Here is a 25,856-nt window from a genome sequence, read left to right as displayed (position 1 = left end):
GATGGTGAGCTCCCCATTGAATGTGGAGAGAGGCGTGGGGCATTTGAAGCAGGATCAGAGGGACCTTGCTCTGTGTCCAGTTGGTATCTTCATCCCTTGGTTGCTCAAGGAGCTGACTGACAGGCATGATTTAATTTTCTTTTCAATTTATCCCTAGGAAGTAATCTGACAAGTTCGGTGATGAATGTTCTAGGTTACTCTTTCCAAGATCAAAAAGTAGGACATAATCCACACGTGTCACTTTAGGAAACTGGTTAAGTAAATTATGGTACATGTATAGTCCGTCGTTTAAAATGATAAGATTGATCTGCTTCCACTGGCATGGAAAGATGTTCATGACACTGTTGAATGAAAACGTGGTGACTGTACCCTAAGAGGGCCTCCAGTGAGCCCCACGCCTGGCCTTCATTCACCCCGTGCAGGCCCCTCGCATGCCGACCAGGCCTAGCCTGTGTGACGGACAGGCTATTGCAGAAGAGACGGAGTGGGACTTTGAGGGAGGCCATCCAAGGCGTGGACGTTTCCACTTTCCTTCCTATTGGATTCTTCATCTGGGGGGAAGCCAGCGCCAGGCCATGAGGACCCTCAGGTTCTAAGCGGGGGGGAGTCCGCTGAGAAAAACTGAGGCCTCCTGCTAATGGGCAGCTCCCACGTGCCAGGCAGGTGAGCAGGCCTCTTTGCGAGCAGATCCAGCGGCCCCAGTCGAGCCTTCAGATAATGCAGCTCCAGCCAACATCTTGACTACAACCTCAGGAGAGACACCGAGCCAGCACTGCCCCCCACCCCCAGCCCAGCCACGGCCGGGTCCCTGACCCACAGAAATAACGGGAGATGATAAAGGTTTGTTGTTTCAAGCCACAAAATCTTGATGTAATGTTTTTATGTAGCAATGGATGATAAATACTGAGGAAAAATAGTTATAAAATATAGCACAATCAATTTTTGTCTGCATATATATATTATACATAATAAACACATGGGGGAAATAGAGCAAAATGGCAATAGCAGTTATCTTGGTGACAATATGAGTGACTTCATTTTCCTTCTTGTTTACCTGTAAGTCCTACATTTTTCTGCAATGTGCATTAATGAAGTAGCACTTTATTTAATTAATTAATTAATTTATTTAGTCTTTGGTCTTTTTAGGGCAGCACCTGCGGCATATGGAGGTTCCCAGGCTAGGGGTCGAATCAGAGCTGTTGCTGCTGGCTTATGCCACAGCCACAGCAACGTGGGATCCGAGCCACATCTGCAAACTACACCACAGCTCACGGCAACATGGGATCCTTAACCCACTGAGCGAGGCCAGGGATCGAACCCGCATCGTCATGGTTCCTAGTTGGATTTGTTTCCACTGAGCCATGATGGGAACTCCATAAAGCAGTATTTTAAAAAGAAGTTAAAAAAACAAAACAGTTGGGCCTTACCTGCTAATTTTGCACTGAGGCTCTAAGGCCCAGACTCTGGAAAATGGAGGCTCATAGTTAAATGGGTCAAATTTCCAGTCCCCATATCACAGTGGGAAAGAAAGTGGGGCTGGGAACCAGAGCCGCCAGCATGCCAGCCCCTCTCCTGTGGCCTAACCAGCTGGGCAACCGTGTGGGCACTCCCTGAGCTGATGCAATGGGGCCAGGAGGTCAGCACAGTGTTGCAAGTGTTTGCTTAGAGCAAAGGCAGACGGGGATTGGCGGTGCCCTTGTGGAAGGGCAGGCCAGGGGCCTGGGGTAACAGGGCATCAGGGACAGAAGCAAGGGGGAGAGGGGCCGAGAGACAGCAGAGTGGGCTGGGGTCACGATGACCACAGCTGGTGGGGGCCCAGGGGCGTCACATGCCAGCTGCTATACTACGAGCTGCATGTGGATCACAACTGGCCTGCAAGCTTGAGGTAGTCATTTTAAATGTGGGGAAACTAAAGCCTGTGGGAGTAAGATCCCAGGGCCGTAAGCAACTTAGCCAGGACTCACCCCTAGGTCAGCCTGCCTCCAGGTGTGCTGACAGTTTAGTCTTCCTGACTAGATGGGGAGGTTCCTTCAGGGCCGAGCACATGCTGGGGGTCAGGAAATAGCCTCTAGAGCGGCTTCTGGGCTGGAGATTTTCAGAGACCTCAGCTTCGGCTGGTGGGGGTGGGAGCAGCAGGAGCTGCCACCCTTTGCATTGCCTGGCATTTGCCTCTGAGAGCAGGGGTGGGCTGGAGGCCTGGGGTCAGGTGTCAGAGGTGACGCCTAAAGGCTGGGGTCATGGGAGGGAGAGAGGCAGAGTGTGGGTGAGGAGCAGTGTGACTGGGGAGAGGAAGGCAGGCTTGGGGATCTTCCAGGGAGGCAGGATAACGTTGTAGTCACACAGGAGCATGAGGTCACCTGCCTGAGTGTGAAGTCTCTTCCATTCACTGGCTGTAGGACTTGGATAAGTCCCTAAATGGTATAGGCCTCAACTTCCTCATCAGTAAAGTGGAGGTAACACCTTACCTACCTCACAGGGCCATTGAGGGGCTTTGAAGGGAAAATGCAGGTAAGACTCTTGGCAATACAAGTTGTTCAATAATATGTAGCTATTTTCACTACCAAAGGATCCTTAGCCTCTGGGTCAGAGTTCAGAACACAGGCTGTCCAAAGTCCTAGATCTATGGCAGATCTAAAGCCAAACTCCCACCCTCATGCCTGCTGATAATTTCAGAGTTTTCTAAGAAGCAGACAGGTGGCACAGCCTCTTTGATGCCACGCCCTCTGTAAATCAATGAAGCTTATTGTCTGAAAAGAGGATGACATCACAGAAAATGGTGGAGTAGGAAGCTCCAGGGGTGAGTCCCTCCACAAAAACAACCAATACCCCAGGAAAAAAAATCAAAATAAGCCTGATTGGACACCTGTAGCAACCAGAGGAGTACCTGATGAAGGGAGAGGCCACTGATGGCTTGTAAGTGAGCACTGGGCACAAATTATAGAAAGAAGTCAAATAGAAACTTTGGAGCTGAAAAGCACAATAGCTAAAATGGGAAGAAAAAAAAAACTGCTGGAGGGCTTCAACCATAGATTTGAACAGGCAGAAGAAAGAATCAATGAAGGTGAAGATAGGGAGTTGAACCTACTCAATCTGCCTAGCAGAAAGGAAAAAGAACCAAATAAAATGAACAGAACTTGAGAGACTTGGGACACCATAAAACACACAACATAAGTCTTGTGGGAGTTCCAAAAGGAGAAGAGAGATGGAAAGAGGCAGAAAAAGGTATTTGAACAAATAATGGCTTAACTTCCCAAATACGATGAAATACATGAATATACACATTCAAGAAGCTCAAACCATAAAATTCTTAGAAGAAAACCTAGGGGCAAATCTTCATTATCTTGAATTTGGCAATAATTGTTCTTACATATGACACCAAAGGCACATGCAACAAAAGAAAAACTGGAGAAATTAGACTTCATCAAAATTAAAAACTTTGTGCATAAAAGAACACTATCGAAAGACTGAAAAGACAAATCAGAGAATGGGAGAAAATATTTGCAAATCACTTATTTGATAAGGGTTTAATATCCAGGGTTTAATATAAAGCTCTCCTACAGTTCAACAACAAAAAGACAAACAACCTGATTTAAAATGGGCAAAGGATTTGAATAGATATTTCTCCAAAGAAGATATATAAATGGACAATAAGCAAATGAAAAGATATTCAGTATCATTCATCATTCAGGAAATGCAAATCAAAATCATAATGAGATACCGCTTGCTTGGCTACTGGCCTGGTTATATCAAAAAAAAAAAAAAAAAAAAAACCCAGAAATAATAATTGTTGGTGAAGATGCGGAGAAACTGAAACCCATACACATTGCTGGTGGGGATGTAAAATGATTCCACTGCTCTGTAAAACTGACTTGGATTTCAGCAAAAAGTTAAACACAAAGTCACCATATTGCCCAGCAAATGAATTCCTAAGTATATGCCCCAAAGAACTGAAAACAGGGCATATGCTAATCTTCATAGTAGCATTATTCACAACAGCCAAAAGGCAGAAACAATCTAGCTCTCAATTAACAAATGAATAGATTTTTTAAAAAGCAGTATTACATACAATGGAATATTATTCAGCCATGAAAAAGAATGAAGTTCTAGCACACTACGACATGTGTGGACAGACCTTATGCTAAGTGAAGCCAGACACAAAAGGATAAATATTGTATGACCCTGCTTAGGTGAAATATCAAAATAAACAAATTCATAGAGACAGAAAGTAGAATAATGGCTACTATAGGAATGGTGGGAAGATATGGGGGAGGGGGTTGAATTTTATAACTGGGATGATGAAAAGGTTTTGGAAAAAGCAATGACGGTTGCACGATATCCTGAATGTGATTAATGCCACTAAATTGTACATTTAAATAGTGGTTTAGGGAATTCCCACTGTGACTCAGCACAATAAGAACCTGACTGGTATCCATGAGGATGTGGGTTTGATCCCTCACCTTGTTCAGTGGGTTGAAGATCTGGCATTGCCGTGAGCTGTGGTAAAGGTCACAGACACGGCTTGGATCTGGGGTTGCTGTGGCTGTGGTGTAGGCCAGTAGCTGTAGCTCTGATTCAACCCCTAGCCTGGAAATTTATATATGCCACAGGTGCGGCCCTAAAAAAGCCAAAAAAAAAAAAAAGTGGTTTAGAAAATTCTCTTGTAGCACAGCAGGTTAAGGGTCTGGCATTGTCACTGCAGTGGCTGGGGTCACTGCTGTGGCAAGGGGTTCAATCCCTGCCCCAGGAACTTCTATGTGCTGTGGGTACAGCCAAAATAAAAGTGATTTAAGCGGTTAATTTTGTGTTTTACCTATTTTACCACAATAAAAAAAGAGCAAAGGACTAACAAGCTGATTTATTTTTATGGTAACAGCAAGTTTTTTTACTTTCCCAAATGGGATCACCACTCAATCACACCTGCACATTCATTCATTCTCCCAACAATATTTACCAGCAGGTGCCTCGAGCAGTTCTAGACCCTCTGTGGATGTGATATGGCCTATGGACAGGGTTGGGGAAGCCAATTACTTCTGCGTTCAGCACAAACAGGAGATAAGCCTGAAGAAGGTTTTGAGAAGACCTGCTCAATCATCTCCGTAAACAAAGGGACTCAGCCCCGAGGCAAAGATTAACTTTTTCCTGTGACCCACTGCTTCAGACGCCACTAGGAGGAGGACAGGGACTAAGAAGAAAGAAAGCTGATATAAAAACCATGTCCAGGAGAGAACTTTTATTGTCGTTACTGTCACTATCTGTCTGTGAGCAAAGAGGTGAGATGCTTACAAAGTTTTTGAGGAAAGATATTGCTAAAACCCCCATGAGCTTGGCCTGAAAATCCTTTGATTGTTCAAGCCACAAAAATAACCTTTAGGCCCCCAAACTTTATCAGAAAGAAGTAGGCTTTGAAAGGGTATTACACTGTAGAGGATGGTGGGCCAAGAAGAATCTCCCAAAGGGCGGGGCTGGGGGCTGCAGAGTCTCTGCGGGGGCAGGATTTCCCCACCAGGGCCAGGTGTCCCCAGCCCCTGCCTGGTGAGATCTCGTCATCACCATGAACACGACTCTGCTTTCCCTTCCTCCCCTTTCCCATCGGGTTTGATCACGGATGCCCTGCCCACGCTCCTCTGGTCCAGCAGCGAGGAAGGATGGACGGTGCCTCACCTTTCGTTCCCAGACCACGGGACCACGGTCAACAAGACTTGCACCTGGTGGCGATGCCTGCGCCTCCCTCGGATTCAGGACTGCATGAGACCTTGGCTCATCACCGTGGGGAGGGAAGGACACGCATTCTACGTGCAAGAAGAAAGGTTTGCATGGACGGTGGCAGAGATCACCAGCTGTGGGCCAAAATCCATGTCCTCTCTGCCCACTGCGATTACACGCCCGGTGCGTGGCTGGCCAGGCGTTCCACGTTCTCACCTCCCTTTCTGTGAGACACATTGTGGAACGTGAGCAGGAATGACGCCTACCGCTTCCAGGTCCAGGCTTTTAAGCAGAGAGTGGATATCCTAAGTTGGTTCTCACCTTTCTGTGGGCATCAGCACACGCAGGAGGAGGAGGCTTTAGCATGCCGCAGAGCCATGAAATGTTAAGACACCTGGACTCCTAGGTGACCACATAAAGGAGAAGCTCTCAGCCAGATTATGCCTGCGCTGTCATGTGAGTGATAAATGCAATTCCGCTCTGTAGGCTTATTTCGTTTTGGTGTCAGCTACAGCAATTAAGCCTCCCTAATTAATACCCAGAGTAAGAGCATCAATGATGATGGGTGATTGAATTCCTCGTTTATTTAACATTTATTGAGCACCCAATTTGTGCTCAGTCTAAGGTTATAAAAATGACTCCTTTTTAGTTCTCAAGGAGCTTACAATCTAGCAGAAGAGTCAAGCAAATAATAACACAAACTGATCCTGACAGCTGCCGAGTCTTTGGGCAGCATGGAGGAGACTACGGGGGGTTTTCTGGAGAACCCCTCCTGCAGTCCTGGATGCTTAAGTGGGAAGTGGCCAGCGGAGATGGACATTCCAGACAGAGGGGCCAGCCGGACAAAGTCAGAGGCATTTGGAGAAACACAGATATTCAGAGTGGCTTCAGCTAACCTGCATAGAAAGCACACCCAGGAAATGAGGCCGTTGTAAATGGTGTTTGGGCTAAAGAGGAAATCTCAGTTGGGTTACAGACCCAACAGCTTTACAAATGAATAACCATGAGTGTACCAAATAGAAAAGGTATGGATAATAGCCAAAGCTATACTCAAAGGAACATTTATATTCTTAAGTGCACTTATGAAAAAATAAGTGGAAAATCAATGAGCAAAAGCATTCCTCTCGAGGTGTTAAAAAAAAAAGAAAACCAATAAACAGAAAAGAAAGTAAACCTAAGAATAAAGGAATTGATATGATAAAAGCAGAAGCAAACTGTACAGAAAACATGCAAACAAAAACAACAGTAGGTGTTCCCATCACGGTGCCGCAGAAACAAATCCAACCAGGAACCACAAGGTTGTGGGTTTGATCCCTGGTCTCTCCCAGTGGGTTGGGGATCTGGCGTTGCTGTGAGCTGTGGTGTAGGTCACAGATGGGGCTCGGATCCCATGTTGCTGTGGCTGTGGTGTAGGCCAGCGGCCATAGCTCCGATTCGACCCCAGTCTGGGAACCTCCACATGCCGCAGGTTCGGCCCTAAAAAGACAAAAGACAAAACAACAACAACAATAACAGTAAACTTGATTAAGAACTCCCAAACCTAGTTCTTTAAGAAGACCAATATCGTAGAAAACACTTGGTCATCTAATCAAAGATAAAAGAGAGCAGTTAATAACTTCAAGGATAAGAAAGGAACATAATCACAGATAAAGAGGAGCTTGAAATATCATCTGAAAGTTAGGTGTAAGACTTGCTTCAATAAATTTTTTAAATCTAGAGAAAATGAATGATTTTCCAAATGATATGAATTAACAAAATTAACTCAGGAAGATAAGAAAAACTTGACTGGATGGATAAAAGTAGAAGAAAAGTTAATAGATGTTAAAAACCTTCCCCTAAGAAGAATACCAGGTTTTTCTAGTTTTTTTTTGGGGGGGGTTGTTTGTTTTTTAATTTTTACAGCTGTACCTGCAGCATATGGAGGTTCCCTGTCCAGGGACTGAATCCAAGTTGCAACTGTGACCTAAGCTGCAGCTGCGATAATGCTACATCCTTAACCTGCCGTGACGGGCCAGGATCAAACCCACAACTCCACAATAAGCTGCAGTTGGATTCTTTTTCTTTTTCTTTCTTTTTTTTTTTTTTTTTTTGTCTTTTTTTAAGGGCCGCACCTGCAGCATATGAAGGTTCCCAGGCTAGGGGTCGAATCAGAGCTATAGGCGCTGGCCACAGCTATAGCCACCACAGCCACAGCAACGCCAGATCCGAGCCATGTCTGTGACCCACACCACAGCTCACAGCAATGCCGGATCCTTAACTTACTGGGTGAGGTCAGGGATTGAACCGGCATCCTCATGGATGCTAGTCAGATTTGTTTCCACTGAGCCACAGCGGGAACTCCACTGGGTTGAACCCAGTGTTTTGCTTGTTTATAAATATAGCTATGGAAATTTCCAGGGCGAGGTCTGGCCCATAGCAAGTTTTAGTAGATGCTTAATTAATGAGATAAGTAGATAAAACTTGATGGGCAGGCGTTGACTCTATGTGGGGAATCCAAAGTCCGGGCTGAGTGTTCAGCTGAGTCCTGCAGACAGTGGAAGGCTGGATGGTCTAGACAGCAGAGGGACAGGAGGCAAGGAGATAAAGTGGCAGTGGTGGGATGGATGGAGCTGGGAGAACGATAATAATAACGGCTGTGTAGGCTCTGGGCCAGGCATAGTCATCGAGCTACAGAAAGGTAAGCTGCTTGCCCCTGTCACCCCGGAGGTACGAGGTTCAAACTCAGGCATTTGGTCTTTGGTGGCTCAGTCACTGAGCTACCCTGCCTCAGGAGGAGCTGGAGGAAAGGGCACAAGCTGGGATATCACCACAGGAAGGCTGGGTGATGGGTGAAGGCTGTTGCCTGGGGGTCAGCAGTGGGAACAGAGGGCTGTGAACCCAGTTCATTGAAATGTGTTTCCAGGTGACTAATAGGCTCCCTGTAAAGTTACTCTGACCTCTTGGCAAATCCATGTCTGACAAAATGCCTTATGTCCAGAATATATAAAGAGCTCTTACAATTCAATAAGAAGACAATAACCTAATTTTTAAAACTTCACCAAAGAATGCCCAATAAGCTGATGCAAATATGAATCTCACTAGTAAACCAGTGAAATGCAAATGAAAACCACAATGCTATGCCACCGGGTACCCACCAGAATGACTAAAAGTTAAGAGATGGACAAAACCAAGTGTTAGGGAGGATGTGTAGCACCTGGAGCTACACATATTGCTCACGGGAATCAAAATGGTACAGTCCCACACTGATCCCCCCAAATGAAGCTTCAGGTCAACACAAAGGTCTGTCATTGAACATTCACAGCAGCTTCATTCATCGTAGCCAAACCTAGAGGCCGGCCAGTGCCTGCTAGCTGGTGAAGGAACAGATGGACGAATACGCATCCCTGCCGGGGAACATGACTCAGAGACGGAGAGGTGGAAAGGCCCACTGCTCAGCATTATGCTAAGAAAAGAGGCAAAGTGAAAGAAGACAGACCCCAAAGGCTGTATTCGCAAGGACTGCTTTCATAGAAAAGGCAAAACCAAAGGGACAGAGGAGCTCCTGCTGTGGTGCACTGGGTTAAGTCCCCGACTGCAGAGGCTCAGGTTGCTGCGGAGGTGTGGGTTCAATCCCCAGCCCAGCACAGTGGGTTAAAGGATGCACTGTTCCCACCGCTGCGGTGTAGGATGCAGCTGTGGCGTGAATTCAATCCCTGGCCCAGAAACTTCCATATGCCGCTGTGGGTACAGCCCTTAAAAAAAGGAGGGGTGGGGGACAGAAAACAGATCAATGGTTTTCAGGACCTAGGAATGGAAGAGGTGACTGACACCAAGAGGCAGGACTGAAGGAATCTGTTGGGTGAGGCCAAGATTCCAGATCTCAAAGGTGATGGCAGTGACAGAACTATGTACATTTGACAAAACTCGTCCAACTGTAGCCTTTAAAAGGTGAATTTTATCGCATGTGCTTTATATTGTCATTAAAAGGAGAAGAGGAGCAGATGAAGTTGAAGGGCGTCGGGGTCCAAATTAGAGGCGGAAAGGGAGAGGGGCCCCTGCAGAGCCCTGCCACCTTCCTAAGCCTCCCTCTGCAGCTGGCCTCTCCCTGCAGGAGCCCGGAGCCCGGAAGTCATTGTTCCAGCTCCCTCGTGGCACCTGGAGCAGGAGGAGGGAGCCGGGGACACTTGCTACCTACGTGACCTTAGACAAGTGACTTATGCCTGCAAAACTTCCATTTCTGCATCTATTCAAAAAAGACGTGAGACTTGGCTGTGCCCTGGGCACCCACGCTCCTAGGGGTGGGGGCAGACACTGTTTCTTGCCACCCACAGTAGGTTCCCTGTCTTTATTGCTCAGGGAGCTTCCGTTTTGTTGGGGGAATCAGGTGCAACACACCCAGCACTGGGGGATGGACCTGCCTGGCCTCACCCCCAACCTCTTCTGCAGACACCAGGAGGGCAGCTGCTGGAGAAGACATGGCAACAGAAGGCCCATCCCTCTGGCATGTGGCGCATCACTGGGTCTGTGGGTACCTTGTGCTGTAGCTGAACCTCACAGCCATGGTGTGGGCGGGGGCAAGACCATCAGCAGAGCTGGCCCAGAGCCCTGTCACTGTTCGGGCTGGGAGCCACCTCTGGACTATTTTTTAATGTGTGATTGGAAGCCCTCCGTGTTAATCAGGTGTCTGGTACAGCCTAAGGATCCTAACTGCAACCATGGGGACAGACAAATCATTCCGAATTTTTTCTTTTTCTTGTTTTTCTTTTTAGGGCCACACATTCAGCAAATGGAAGTTCCTAGGCTAAGAGTCAAATCGGAGCTGCAGCTGCTAGCCTACACCACAGCCACAGCCACAGCCAGACCAGATCCAAGCTGCATCTGTGACCTACACTGCAGCTTGTAGAAAGGCCGGATGCTTAACCCACTGACTGAGGCCAGGGATCGATTTGCATCCTCAGGGACACTATGTTGGGTCCTTAACCCACGGAGCCACAACGGGCAGTCTCCATCCTGAATTTTCATTTGCTAAACCTGGCAGCCCCAGCCCTCCCACCAGGACCCGCAGCCAATGACTGAGCAGCACGGAGTGCAAAGGCTGCCTGGCCTCAGGGGGGACAACTCAATGCCATCATGCTCCAGAGCTCCCTGGGGCTCGGAGGGGGCTTGACTTGCACTGAATCCGAATCTGCCTCCACCACCGTCTTACCCCACTGCCCGCTGGCCTCACCTGAGCACCTTCCCTCACAAGCCATAGGTGCCAGGAGCCTCCTTGCAGGCCTTCTGGGACCTTCCTTACAGCACCTAAGACAGCTGGTGCCAGACTGGCCTGAGCAATCAGCTGGGGCTCTGGAGGTGGGTCGCTTACAGTGGGACAACAAGGGGAGCTTCTCTGGTGTCAGAAGGCGTCCTGGTTGCTCTTGGTCTGCGGCGGCAGCCTGTCCCTGATTCCCACTTTGGGGCGGGGGGCAGGGTGCTGGTGGAAGGGGAGGCACTACCCGGGTGATGTCTGGCATCCGGGGTTCTGGGGGAAGTATCTGCCCTGGGGACTGGGTAACCGAGTGGCTGTTGCTAAGTGTCACGATGCTCTGAAAAGAGAAAACGCCAGGCTCGGATCTCTTGATTTAAAGCAAAATGTGAGAGGAGGGTCTCCCGGGCAATATTTGTCTCCTGCAGCTGCAGCCTGAGGCTGACAGAGCTGGAGACCGGAGGCAGGGCTCAGTTGTCAGGGCAGCCACTCAAGTTTGGAGAGGGCAGGCCTGCCCAGTGAGGGAGAGTGCGTGCAGCGGTGTCTGGCCAACAGTTACCAACTGCCTCTCCGGGACGGCGGAGGCCTGGCTTGTAGGATTTTCTCATTTGGATGGTGTCAATCCTCCCTCCACGGTCAATTTCAAGCTGTCAACACGGCATCACGGAAGGAGAAGATGAAACAAGGTACGTGCGATGGGCTTTTTAAATGTGGGAGTAGGTGAGCTTGAGACTTTTGTATCCCCAGATTCCCAAGCAGCCTCCGGGCTTACAGAGCCGCCTCGCTGTGAGAAGGAGGCCTTGTCTTGCTTGAAGACTATGCAGACGGCTCAAAGAGGCTCCCGGGGACCTGCCTCTGTCTCTCCTCCTGGCCACACCAACCAAGGCCAAACCTCAGCGTGGCCCAGCTGGGGAAGGCTTGGACCTGCCATGATACGCCAGGGTGGCTGCAGGCCCTGGCTAACATGTCTGGCAGGAAGTGGGAGACTCGACCTGCAGGTGCTGGACCGAGGCAGGGCGACTCCGAGGAGAATGGCGACATTCTCTGGGGGCATTCTCTGGTGATGCAGGATTTAACACCCTGACAAGGGTCCCAAGGGAAGGTTCCAATACATGGCTGGGGCGGCTCTCAAAGCTGGGAGAAAGTGGTGACCCACATGAAAGGAGGCAGAGGTTCTGGAGTTGGCATGGCTGGCAGACCATGGAGGGAGAGATCAAAAGGATAAGAGAAATGGGGTGGTAATGTGATCTGCTCTGTAAGACTGGAAACCCCACGCGCTGGCCATGCTCCGTGGAAAAATGGAGGGACTCTCGATTTGCCAAGCCCGTAGAGACATGGTGGTGAGGAGATGCCAGCAGAGAGGTTCAGAGGGGCTGTCTTCTCTAGACCAAGGCTGATGGTAGGTGACACTGTTTCAGAACTACTCTCCTGAGTAACAGTGGCGGTGACAGATCCCTTAAAGGCAGAGACCAGGCGCAAAGCAGGAGTAATTACCATACTGGGCAGCAAGGCTAAGAACCAGAGAGAGTGAGCCTGAAGGCCAATAGAGTGGTGTATCCTTAGGGCCAAGAAAGGATGAGCAGAAGGCTGAGATCAGCCACCCCAATGGAGAGGTGTGATGGAAAAGCATAATTTCCAAACTTCAACCTGTTCTTGGGTCCAGAACCCATTGACTGAAAGAAGGACTGAGTCTCCATGAAGAAGGAAGGACCGTGTAACATCACAGAAAGTATATATACTAGGGATCTATGGTGATTTGCTTGAATACACAGGATGAGTAATTCTCAGACCTTTTGATGGGTATTTGGTGGCAGGTGACATTGATATCTAGGGTCCCCATGTGCCATCATGGCTCCCCTGTTAGCACAGGGGTACAATGGGGTGAGGCGCTAGATAGGGTTCTGGCCCGGGTCTGTCCCATGTGGGATACACTGGTTCCATGGGTTCACTCAAGGGCCATTTCTTTGGATCTTGAACACATAATTGGAGTGGATTTGCCTAGCTACTGGAAGAGCTCTCACAGTGGTTCCTTGACCCATAGAATGAGAACACTTGTAATAGGAAAAGCCAGGTTCAAGCCCTTAAAATTCACACACACACACACACACCCACGCGCGCGCGCGCGCGCGCGCGCGCACACACTCCAGCCAAAAGAACAGCAGCAAATCCTAGGAAGACAGCAGAAGTGATTGCCATTCTTAATGAATCAAAAGGTGCAGGGTGTGAGCCACATCATATGATCATCAAATTCTCCAGTCTAGGGAGTGGGATGGATCGGGAGCTTGGGGTTAATGGATGCAAACTATTGCCTTTGGAATGGATTAGCAATGAGATCCTGCTGTGTAGCACTGGGAACTAGGTCTAGTCACTTATGACGGAGCATGATAATGTGCAAAAATAGAATGTGTACATGTATGTGTAACTGGGTCACCATGCTGTACAGTAGAAAAAAAATTGTATTGGGAATTAACTATTAAAAAAGAAAGAAATCTAAAGACAGACAAAAATACTTAAAGGAATATCTCTCCCCTCTATTTGCTTTAGTTAGAATAAAGAAAGATTTTATGTCAAAGGCAAAAAAATCTAAAAAATTAAAAAAAATAAATTCTCCAATCTGATCCCTGGAAACTGAATGGCTCAGGAGGAAGGCAGCAGACTGACTACCACAAATGCAGCTGCACAGGTGACCCACTTGCAGCTGATGTACTGGATATAGCAGCTTTTCTAGAACAGCTTAACACAGTGTATGGTGCTTACATAGTAAGCAGCTATTGGTCTGGCAAATTTATTGTTATGGACTGAATGTGTCCCCCCCAAATTTCATACGTTAAAGCCCTAACCCTCAATGTGATGGGGGATTTGGAGGCGGCGTCTTTGGGAGGTGATTAGGTTTAGATGAGGTCATGAGCTTGGTGTCCTTATAAGAGGAGGAGGAGGGAACCCGAGCTCTCTCCCTCATGTGAGGACACGGTGAGAGGGGGACGTCCGCAAGCCGGGAAGAGGGCTCTTGCACCCAAGCCTGCGGGTACCCTAATCTCAGACCGCTGGCCTCCAGACCCATGAGAAATCAAGGTCGTCTGTTGAAGCTGCCCAGACGCTGGGATTTTGTGACGGCAGCCTGAGCTAAGACATTCATGCTTTCCAACAGCCTTCAGGAAGGAAGAGCCGAAGCCATCTGCAGCCACAGGAGGTGGACAATAGTCTGCAGTCGCACTTGCTCCAAATGATGTGTATTCTCCTGCTCTCTGTCACAGGACACTCCCAAGAGACCTGAGCCATCAGTCTACATGGACCACAGAACTCATCTGAGCTCACCATAAGATGACAGCACGCTGGTGGAACACCCTGAGCAAGAAGGGGGAGGTACCGTGCTGAGGCGTGCCAGGAAAAGACTCGGGCCTGCCCCATCGGTGAAGCTCCCAGGGGCCCAGGGGTCTGGGACTCACCAGGACAATAGCTTTAAAGTGAGTAACAAATGACTGTGCCTTGTTTCTCTTGTCACTAAGCAAGGTGCACGGTGCTTGACAGGCCTCTTCAGATGTTGGAAGCAGCATAGTCTGCACTTGGCGATACTGTTCCAGCTGATTTATTGGATGAAACAGAAGGCCAGCAGTGTAAGTGGAGCCAGAGAAAGGACTCTGCAGCTCGTCGGCCACAATCAGCCCCGATTCTAAGGCCACGTGACCTGGCAGCCCTGAGACCCGAGGTGTGACACTATGCGGAGTGTGATAAACCCCAAGAGGACCAGACCCGGACAGGCAACAGAGAGGGATGCTCCGTTCACTTGCCCAAAACCATAGGCTCCCTCGTGCCAAGGCTGACCTGGCTTTTGCTCCTGTCGAACGTATGACTGGCCGGTGTCAGAGACCCACCCTCCACCCCGGCGTGACACTGTTCTCCCAGGAGACCAACCACTGCTACTTGGGTGACAAGTTGATGGTACCAGACCCTTTCCACCCTGGAAGGGGCACCAAGCCACCTGATGTGCCAGGCATGCATTTGCCTTCCCCACCTTCATGGTCTTAGCGAGGCCCTCAGAGGAACCGTGGACTGTCTAACCCACTGGGCGGAGAGCCCACACCACATTATTGCAGAGGAAGCACCCACTTCCTGGCAAAGGAGGCTCAGCAGTTGGCACACAATCCCGGGATCCTAGATGCTGCCAGCCTGACAGGGCAGTACAACAGCCTCCTGAAGGCACAGCTGCACTCTCAGCTTGAAGGTGCCTCCTGCAGAAGAGGCCACTGACCCCTCCAGGGTGCAAGGTCCACTCTAACGGCTCCTGGATGATGCCGTGTCCCAGAGGGTAAAATACCCGCGGCTGGGCCCCAAGGACGCTTCATCGCTCCCCACGCCCCTGCTGGGAATCTGTTCTTCCTGTACTCACAGCCTTGGGTTTGGTGGGCCGAGAGGTCCTGGCTCTCAGAGGCGCGATGCTTTCACCAGAGATACAGGAAGAATCCCACGAAATTTAAAGCAACGATTGCCACCCAGTCACCCATGCTCACTGTGCCAGGAGCCAGGCAGGCAGAGACAGGCATGACCAGACCTGCACAAGGAGCCCAGCGTGACCAGGTGCTGACGGACCCTTGTCATCAGAGGGAGGCGCGAACACTGTCATACGATGGAGCAGGATGGCATAGGCTTTGCACTGGGCTATCTCTGGTCCTCTCCTACCCAGTTGTGACTGTAAACAGACAACGTAGGGCAATCCCAGCCTGGTGAGGGAGGCAGGGGCAGGCTCCTCAAGGCTAAGGGTCCGGGTTGCCCCTCCAGGTGAGCCACTGGACCAGCGATGTTAGCCCAGGAGGAGGGGCCCTAGGACGGGTGGACGGAGGGAGGTGATGAGCACTGCTTACAGTCTGGGTCATTTACAGAAGGAGCAGCTGTGGTTCATTGCAGTAAACATCCAATCCAAGTAAGTTCCCCCAGAATCCTGGAGAAGCTGTGCCCGGAGGGAGTGAGCTTAACTTGAGAGGTAAGTAGATCTACGCCATGCAAGGCGTGGACCATAGTGCATGCTATTGGTGCCCCCAAACGCCGGGCTGGCACCCTAGCCGCCAGCCGCTCTGAGTGGTGGCTGCTACCACTCACAGCCGCATCCGTCTCCAGAGAGTTTCCTGGAAACGCTTGGGAGATGATCCCACCCTGTAGCCCTGAGCCAAGGACTCCATCACCGCGGTGCGAAAGGCTGGCCCGTGGCCTCGAGAGTGGGCAACTCTGAGAGCTCTCTGTGGAATCGGGCTGAAGCTCCACTTAAGCTGGATCCCCTCCTTGCCTGGCTTCCCGCCCTCTCCTAGTCTGTTCCCCACATTTCCTTGCAGCTTTGCTGAGAGCCTCACTCCCTAAGCCACTTCCCCAAGAACCCCGATCTCAGGCTCTGTGTCTCGGAAACCTCCTTCAAAGAGAGAGAGATTATTTTCCTCTTCATGCAGCACCAGGCCTGGTGGCAGTGACACATGACTTGTGGGGACAATGACATGGGACCCGCAGAGATAGGATACTCACACCCTCTCCCAGGACTCAGCTGCAACTTTTACATGGATTCCTTATACTCATTCTCCATGTGATTCTCCCAGTCCTTAGAGCGGATACGCAGAGTGTTCAGAGGGCAGAAGACACCTGTGTGCCCAAGACACAGTCTTCACTAGACACCAGCCTCCCAGCCTCGTCCCCTGGGTCAGAGCCCAGGAGAGCAGAGGATTCTAGATCTCTGCACCAGCCCTTCCCCAACTCTTTACCAGAAGGGCAGAGAGCACTGGTTGTTTCCAGCAAAGATCCCCCTGGCGGGGAAGGCGGGGCACGGAGGTCAAGGCCCAGGTCTTACCAGGTAAGACGTGTTATAAGCAACTCCAGCTTAGAAGTGCATACAGAGGGAGTGTCCGCCGTGGTGCAGTGGAGACGAGTCCAACTAGTATCCATGAGGATACGGGTTCGATCCCTGGTCTCGCTCAGTGGGTCATCGATCCATGAGCTGTGGTGTGGGTCACAGATGTGGCTCAGACCCAGAGAGACTCTTGGAGCTGATACGGGCTCAATAAGACTAATCTACGACAAATCTAACCTCGCTTTCTTTTCCTTTCTTTCTTTCTTTCTATTTTTTAGGCCCACACCCACGGCCTATGGAAGTTCCCAGGCTAAGGGTGGAATTGAAAGCACAGCTGCTGGCCTACACCACAGCCACAGCAACATCGGATCCGAACCACATCTGTGCTTCTACACCACAGCTTTCGGCAATGCAGGATCCTTAACCCACTGAGCGAGGCCAGGAATGGAACCTGCATCCTCAAAGAGACAACACTGAGTCCTTAACCTGCTGAGCCACAACGGGAACTCCTAACCTCATTTTTCTTTCTTTCTTTCTTCTGTAGTGCTTTAAATTTTTCTATAATGAAGAATTTCAAACAGGCACAAAAGTTGAGAGAACAGTACAATGAACTCCAATGTGTATGCAACACCCAGTATCAACAAGTGCAACATTCAGTCATTCCTGTATATTTTTATAAGGTTTCTCTTTTTTAACTAGAATTCTTACTCTGGTAGAACAGGGGAATTCTGTCATTGCGTGTTTGCCTCTCCTGCTAGGCTCGAGCATCCTGTAAGGGCACAGGGCACAGGGCACAGCTTTTATGTTTTCTATGGTGTTCCCAGGGCATAATTCATTCATTCATTCATCCATCTATTAATCAGGTTGGTGACCTGACCTCTCCCCTGGGCCCCAAACCACAGTACCAACCATCCCTGACAGCCCCACTGAGGGGACCAACTGACATCTTCCTGCTTCCTGCACTGGAGTCATTTTGCATTCAGCATCCATTCCCATCACCTCGGTCCTCCAGCACAGAGGGGCTGGGAGGCTGAAAACTACATTTCCCAGACTCCCTCGTGAGCCAAGTATCAGAAAAGGACTTGGGGTCCACCAAAGGCCCCATTCTTATGGTATTTGGAAGATCTACGGTAGCTGACCAAAAAGCTTTGACTGACACAAGTGTTTGTGGCGCCTGCACCGGCTCAACCTTGGGAGCGTGAAGTGCATAAGGCCACAGCAGTGGCAATGGCAGCTCCCCACCCTGGGATTGTACTGCAGGGATTGGCCGCAAAGCCCAAGTCTGGCAGGTGCCCAGCTCTGCTCCTTCAGCCTTCCCAGTGGCTTTATTAGCATCCAATTCCCTGTATCAAGTCCTTTCTGCATGGAATTCCTAGAGTGGGTTCTATTACTCTCTAGCCCTAACCCCATCAACCTGAGCCAGCACCTTCTCACAACTGGATCATGGCAACAGCCCCAAGTCCCTCTGTTTCTATTCTTTTTTATTTTATTTTATTTTATTTTATTTTATTTTATTTTATTTTATTTTATTTTATTTTTGCTTTTTAGGGCCACACCTGTGGCATACGGAGGCTCCCAGGCTAGGGGTCGAATCAGAGCTGTAGCTGCCAGCCACAACCACGTGGGATCTGAGCTGCATCTGTGACCAACACCACAACGCCGGATCCTTAACCCACTGAGCAAGGCCAGGGATCGAACTTGCAAATTCATGGTTCCTGGTCGGATTTGTTAACCACTGCGCACGACGGGAACTCCTTTTTTTCTTTTAAAAAGACTGTACTCAGAGCATATGGAGGTTCCCAGGCACTAGGAGTTGAATTGGAGTTGTGCCTGCAACCTACACCACAGCTCACGGCAACACCAGATCCTTAATTCACTGAGTGAGGCCAAGGATCGAACTCTCATCCTCATGGAACCTAGTCGGGGTGGTTAACCACTGATCCATGAAGGGAACTCCCCTCTGTTTCTATTCTCAATCTCATCTCCTCTTAGCACCCAGAGTGATCTTTGAGTTACACAACTCTCTTATCAAATACATTCTAGGATTAGGACTAGACCAGGAGCCCAGAAGACCCAGGAGAACCAACAGAGCAGGAGACCAGGAGACCAGGGGAGATCAGGAGACAGGAGGCCAGGAGACCTAGGCTGCAGGTCTGAGGGGTCCCGACCTGCGACCCCTCCCGGTGTTTCGTCTTCTTTCCTCTGGCACCCCGCAGCTCGTTCCCACACTGAGGGCTGGGGGACGAGGCTGTGGCAGGGATTTCTGGGGAGGGCGCCGACAATAGCCAAGGCCAAAGCGCTTCACTGGGTAAGTAAAGGACCCTGGGCCTCCTCCCCTGTCTTCCTCGGTGCAGGACGGGGCGGGGCGGGGGCGGGGAGCAGGTCTGTGGGGTCTGTTTTATAAGATTTTGCTGAAAAGCGTCAGAACTTGATTCACGGGGGGGGGGCATGACATCGCAGACATCCTTGTGAGAGGGGAGTGGGAGGCAGGAGGGTCAGAGACGACGTAATGATGGAAGCAGAGCTTGGAAGGACCGAACTGCCAGTTCTGAGGATGGAAGAAGGGGCCGCGAGCCAAGGAAGGCCTGTGGCCTGCAGAGGCGCGAAAGGCCAAGAACACGGACTCCCCCCAAGAACCCGCAGAGGAACGGGCTCTGCCGACACGCTGCTCTGAGCCCTGTGCGACCCATTTGAGGCTTCTGACCTCCAGGACTGTACAGTGATGAACTCGTGTGGTTCTAAGGCACTACGTGTGGAAGTTTCTTACAGCAGCTGTAAGAAGGCTGCGGGGAGGGTCCGGCATTTACATCTCTACCTCAGCTACCGGGTGGATAAATGGAAATCTGGAGTGTTGGGGTCCGCAGGCGTGCCCCCCCTCGCGGTTAGCAGTGCTGCAGGGCAGGGAGGGACCACCCCAGCACAGGCCTCCTGGGAGCTCCCAGCACCTTACAGAGGCCTCGAGCCTCGGACTCCCCCTGGAGGAGGCCTCCCCACAGCAGCAGGAGGTCACTGGCCCGGAGAGTGGCGAGAATCGCGAGGCCCGGCAGCCATGCAGGAGGGGACCAGGCTTCCTTCAACGCCCAAAGGTCTGGCTACATCTCAGCTCTGCAGTCGCCCACCTGTGTGACCTCGGGCCTGACCTCTGTTGGCTCATCATCAGCAAACACAGAGAGGCACACCCCTCCCCACGGGGTGGTTTGAACACAAATCAGCTAGACTATGAAAGGTTCCAGAGCAGGGATGGCCACCAGCACGCGCTGGACCACCGGCACTGTGTTGGCACATGGACACCACTGTGCCCAGGGCTCTCAGGGAGAGGGTGGCAGCCACCCCTCATCAGGGAGGTAGTCACAAGTCCTTGGGCTGTGGGGGCTGGGGGTTCTTGGGCGCCCTGCGCTCCTCTCCCCAACCCTGCCCCACCACACGCTTCCCTGCCTGAGGCTCTGGTGGCTTAGGAGCATCTGCTGCCCTGCTGGTCCCACGGGATGAGGGAGGTGGGCCTGCGACAGACACAGCAGGACCAAGGGAGGACCAGGACGTGGAGCTCCTCGTGGATACCAGGTGGGTTTGTTAAGGCCGAGCCACCACAGGAACTCCTCGTGGGCTATTTTAAAAGCTGTTCATCACCCATTTTCACTGACTTTTTCTTTACAACTTCATGCATTCATGTTTTTCACAGTGTGTTCAAGGGACATCCCGCCTGCAGGTGAGCCTGTTGCTGGAGGGGGACAGGCCAGGGTTGGGGGACCAAGGCCCTGGTCCTCTAGGCACTCCTGCCTCCATCGACGTGTGGGACTGAGCTTCTTCCCGTGTGCTCTGGGGAGGGGTCTGCTGAGACAAGGCTGCTCTGGAACCTTCTGGAGGATGGGGAACCCTGGCCAGATCCAGGAGCCGTGTGGACAGGAACCAGAGGGCACATGTGACCCAAGTGACTTTGTTTTGTTTTGTTTTTTAACAAGTTACTTCCTTTTGGGGGAGGGGAATGAGAACTTGAAAAATCTACTCTGAGCAACTTTCGCATACATGATACTCTATGTGAAATAATAACTCTATTCCATGCTATTATTACCTAGAGCCCCCACCGTGCACAGTCCATCCACAGGGCGTCCTTAGCCGATAACCAGCCTGGGGCCTTTTGACGGCCTTCACCAGCTTGGCTCCCCTCCGCCTCCACAGCCACCACTTTGTTCTCTGTATTTATGCCCTAGTTTTTAGATTCTACCTATGAGTAATTTGTTTCACTTAGCCTGACGCGGTCAAGGCCAAGTCGCGGAGCCTTAACTGAGTCCGCCTGTGGGTAAAGGGACGTCCCAGGACGCAGGGGGCGGGAAGGGGGTGTGTCACGGGGGCGGCTCCAGTTCTGCGTCCCATCTCTCTGCTCGTGGGACTTGGTACTTGGACTCAGGTGGAAACGCAGCTGCTCAGGAAAGGTCGGTGCTCGGTTACGAGCGCGAGGACCCCGTCCTGCCCACACTCAGGGGCTCACACGCACACAGCAACCCGCCTCTGGGCTCCCGAACCGCTGTTTCAGAAGGACTGTCCTGGCGGAGCCCAGGCCTCCACCGCTCACGGATGTGACTTCAGCAGCTCAGCTGGCTTCTCCGCCTGCAGAGCCCTCGTCGGTGAAAGAGGAGCAGGGCAGCCTCCGGAGAACCGTCCCTGAGAACAGCCCAGGGTTGAGGGCTCCTGGGAGCAAGAACCCAGGGCTGGGGCCCTTCCTTCAAGCAGCAGGTCAGAGTCCTGCTTGGGTCCAGCACCTGGGACGGGCCTCGAGCCCCCTGGTGAGCGGAGGGAGCACAGCCGAGGTGGGCGGGGCAAGATGCTTGAAAATGGAGTGTGGGGATGGGACAGGGATGGTGACCAGCAGGAGAGCTGGACGACTGCAGCGGGTTCTGAGGAGTCCGGGAATCTCTGGCATGGCCTGGAATCTCTGGCATGGCCTGTCCCCACAACTGACCCTTGGCCCCCCCTCACCCCACAGGACTGCTCTTATTCTGGGCACCGCCTGAGGCTTTGAGGCCCCTGCAGCCCCCTCCCTCCAGGGCCCCTCCCCAATCACCTCCCTTGGGCTGCACTGTCAGCGCCAGGACATTCCTGCTGGTTCCCAGCAGCTGGTGGGTCCCCCAGCTCCCTGGGGAGCCTGTGAGAGGCTCAGAGCCCAAGCCCTCAGCCCGCCCTGGACCTCCTGGCGTCCACGGCCAGAGGCAGACCAGCCAGACTGGCTTCCTCGGGGGTCAGAGAGAGGCCTGGGCCAGGAGCTCAAGTCTCATGGAAAAGAGCCCAAGACCCAAAGAGACAAAACATATGCACACCTGTCTGAAAGGCAGGGTCGATCTGAATCGAGGGGCTGGGGAAGCAGTTCCTACTCTCCCCAGGTCATGACTCGACAGCACTTTTTTGTCTTTTTTTTGTTTTGTTTTGTTTTTCTCTTGGGCCGCTCCCGCGGCATATGGAGGTTCCCAGGCTAGGGTCTAATCAGAGCTGTAGCTGCCAGCCTACGCCAGAGCCACAGCAACGCGGGATCCGAGCCGTGTCTGCAACCTACACCACAGCTCACGGCAACGCCGGATCGTCAACCCACTGAGCAAGGGCAGGGACCGAACCCGCAACCTCATGGTTCCTAGTCGGATTCGTTAACCACTGAGCCACGACGGGAACTCCTCGACAGCACTTTTTATAAAACCTGATGGACAACTGGGCCACTTAGAAAGGGAGGCGGGAGCCGGCAGCACAGACAACAAGCAGCTGCACCGAGGGAGTCCCTGGAGCAGAAGTAAGCAAACAAGAAGGGAGGGCAGCCGTCACGGTACGGCTGGAATTTAGTTCCATAAAGGCGGCTGCTCTAAACAGCTTGATGGCTGGCACACGCACTGGGCACGGAAACCCATCTGCCCTCTGAGAAATACAGGAATAGAATACCTGGAGCAAGAGAGGAGGTAGCGATGGTCAGATGACCAGTGGACGCCCAGAAGCTTCCTCTGAGGCCCCTGGAGGCTGAGGGGGAAGAGGTCTGGGCGAGGAGGGTGGGCCCAGGGGAGCCCGGGCTGAGGCGCGCAGAGGCAGGGCGGGGGAGACTTCCAGTCTGGGAGGGACTGGGAGGGGCCGGCCCAGCCCTGAGGGGTGACACGGGAGGGAGGGCAGGGGCTTCGGGAGGCTGAAGGGGCCTCTTCTCAATGTGCACCCAGCCCCAGAGAAAGAGAGACAGAGACAGAGACAGTGAGAGAGACACAGACAGAAGATGAATAGACAGAGAAACAGAAAGACAGAGGGAGAAAAGAGACAGAAGTGGAAAGAGAGAGAGACAGGGAGACAGAGACACACACCAAGAAGCAGAGACAAAGACAGAGACAGAAGGAGAAGGAGAGAGAGACACAGAGAGAAGCAGAGATGGAGACAGAGGAGAGAGACACACAGAGAAGCAGAGACAGAGGCAGAGAGAGATGCAGGCAGAAGACAGAGACAGAGAGGGAGAGAGGGGAAGAGAAAAAGAGACAGAAATAGACAGAGAGAGAGACAGGGCAACAGAGACACACACAGAGAAGCAGAGGCAGAAACAGAGGAGGAGAGAAACAGAAAGAGCGGGAGACAGGCAGAGGCAGAGGCAGACAGAGCTGCGTTCCCCAGGGGGGAATCACAGTCCACCCCCGAGAAGAGAAGGGGGATAAACCTGGAGGTGGGTGCCGGGCCGGGACTGTCCCTCTGTCACAGGGATGGAGGGACACAGAGAATACAGCTGGGCTGCCCCCAAAGGCTACAGCCTGGCCCCGAAGTGAGGGTTCCAGAATATTCCCCGGACAGACTCCCTTCAACACCGCTCTCATCTCTTTTGCCTCGGAGTGGCTTCCGGGCAGCTCTGCAGAACTGGGGAAGGAGGCCAAGAGCATTCTGTGCCTGTCTCTCCGAGGCCCATCCACCCTTGGGTCCTGCTGCTGCAGGGGCAGGCGTGGGCCTGGCTGGGTCCATGCTGCCCTGTCTCACTGCTGGCTGCCCTTGGCCTGCTCCAGGTGCCACCACTCCCCCCAGGGACATGTTGAGACTTGTAATGCTCTTTCTCTGGGGCCTTGACCCAGAGGCCTGGGACACAGGTGGCTTGTTCGGCTCTCCTGGGGCAGCCTCTGCCCCGTGGCCTCCCAGCCCCCTTGGCGACCACAGGGACAACCTCTCACGCTGCTCAGAGCCAGCAGCTCCTGGCTGAGAGGGGCCCAAGGCGAGCAGGTACAGCCCCAGCCCCCCGCTGCTGACTCCACACCTGAGTGGGCCATGGGGGAGCCTGGTCCCCTCACGTTCAGGGTCTTGTCACCGCTCTGCTCAGTGGGTCCATCTGCTCCTCCCCGCACTGGCCCCTCTCCCAGCACACCTGCTTGGGGGCCACCTGGAGCTTTGCATCCTGAACATCTGGCAGTAGCAGGGCCTCCAAGCAGCCTGGGGTGGGAGGTGGGGCATCTCTCCCACTGGGGCCCCAGACCGGCTGGGACAAGTCCTGCCGACTATATAGCCTGGGCAAGCATGCCGACTATATAGCCTCACCACCTCTGAGCCTTCTCCTTCAGCAGCAAGGTGCCCGGGGTGCTGGGGGGCCCAAATGGAAGGAGTCAGTTACCCTGCTGCTCCCACTTTCCACCCCTGGGGCTACAGGCTGAATTGTGTTCCCTTCAATTCACACGTTGAAGCTCTAACCCCCACTGTACAGTGTTGCGGGGGGGGGGGGCTTGGGGAAGTGACTGGGGAAGTCATTAGTGCTGTCGCTTGCTCGCTTGCTCTCTCTCTGTGTCTGTCTCCACCAGGCGAGGACACACAGGAAGGCAGCCAGCTGCAACCCAGGAAGGAAGCTCTCACCAGAACCTGACTGTGCCGGCCCCTGATCCCGGACTCCCAGTCTCCAGAATCGAGAGGAGGCAACACCTGTTGGTCGTTACCTGGTCCACAGTACGTTGCTATGGCAGCTGGGCAGACCAACGCACCTGGAGGGTCACCTTCCCAGCTTTCTTCCTGAGACATGCTCCCCAAACCTGGGCTAACTGTGTGGGCTGTGGAGTCCCCATCCCTCCCGTGCACGAGCAGAAGGGCCCAGATGAGGGAGGGAGAAGTACAGACCAGGAACTTCCAAGGGGGCTCCTAGCGCCCAATGTCAGGCCACCCAAGAAGTGCTGGCCATCAAGAGATAGAGCTCCATAGCAACCTAAATGTCCAACGCCAGATGAGTGGATAAAGAAGATGTGGTACATATATATACAATGGAATATTACTCGGCCATAAAAAAGAATGAAATGATGCCATTTACGGCAACATCGATCGACCTAGAGATTCCCATACTAAGTTATGAAGTAAGCCAGTCAAAGACAAACACCATATGATATGACTTATATGTCGAATCTAAAAAAATGATACAAATGGACTTACTTACAAAACCAAAATAGACTCACAGGCCTAGAAAACTAACATATGGTTACCAAAGGGAAAGGGGGAGAGCGGGATCAACTAGGAATTTGAGATTAGCAGATACGCGCAACTAGATATAAAATAGATAAACCACAAGGACCTACTGTCGAGCACAGGGAACTATATTCAATATCTGTAGTAACCTGCCATGGAAGAGCATCTGGAAAAGGACACCTATACAGAGGAGTGGTTAGGATAGCTATGTACTTACACGCATACATGTATCTATCCTAATCACTCTTCTGTATGCCTAAAGCATTGTAAAGCAACGCTACCTCAGTGAAAAACTTTTTAAAGAAAAAGATGATATTTTTAACCCATTTACAGATGCTGAAACTATGAAAAAACAAGAGTGCGTGCTAGAATTCCATGCCAAGGGAATAAACGAGGGTGCTGGCGCTCCGCAGACAGGGGCTCGGGGGAGGGGCAGCAGCATCCAAACGTGCAGGCCATCCATGCGGGGAAGCTCTAGAAAAACCATGTAAGGAGGGGCCATCCATGCAGGGAAGCCACTGAAAATGGCTCGGAGGCCACACATTCCTGCACCTTACAGAGGGCTGACCACAGGTGATCTGAAAACTCAGCACAGGCAAGAAGAACCAGAGAAACAGGCAGAGCAGAACCGGCAGCACTTCGGTTTCCCCCGCCTGGGAGCCTGCAGTG

At 51.8% G+C, this 25,856-nt stretch overlaps 1 protein-coding gene and 1 long non-coding RNA gene across 3 annotated transcripts in view; one reads left to right on the top strand and one right to left on the bottom strand.

Annotated features, from left to right (window-relative positions):
* The window catches only part of GCK (glucokinase), a 45,334-nt gene that overhangs the window by 16,926 nt on the left and 2,552 nt on the right, over nucleotides 1-25,856 (bottom strand). The window lies entirely within an intron of this gene.
* On the top strand, nucleotides 10,647-24,999 carry LOC106506864. Of its 2 annotated transcripts, XR_002340280.1 has the most exons (6): nucleotides 10,647-11,613; nucleotides 14,182-15,502; nucleotides 15,805-16,757; nucleotides 18,798-20,315; nucleotides 20,434-21,535; nucleotides 24,539-24,999. It is a non-coding gene; the product is annotated as an uncharacterized LOC106506864 (long non-coding RNA). The 2 variants fall into 2 exon arrangements; XR_001302479.2 differs by lacking the exon at nucleotides 24,539-24,999 and having other exon boundaries at nucleotides 14,182-15,703; nucleotides 20,434-20,822.

The sequence above is a fragment of the Sus scrofa genome, chromosome 18, assembly GCF_000003025.6.
Source record: "Sus scrofa isolate TJ Tabasco breed Duroc chromosome 18, Sscrofa11.1, whole genome shotgun sequence".
NCBI classification, from domain to species: Eukaryota; Metazoa; Chordata; class Mammalia; order Artiodactyla; family Suidae; genus Sus; species Sus scrofa.
This window is presented reverse-complemented; position numbering and strand designations above follow the sequence as displayed.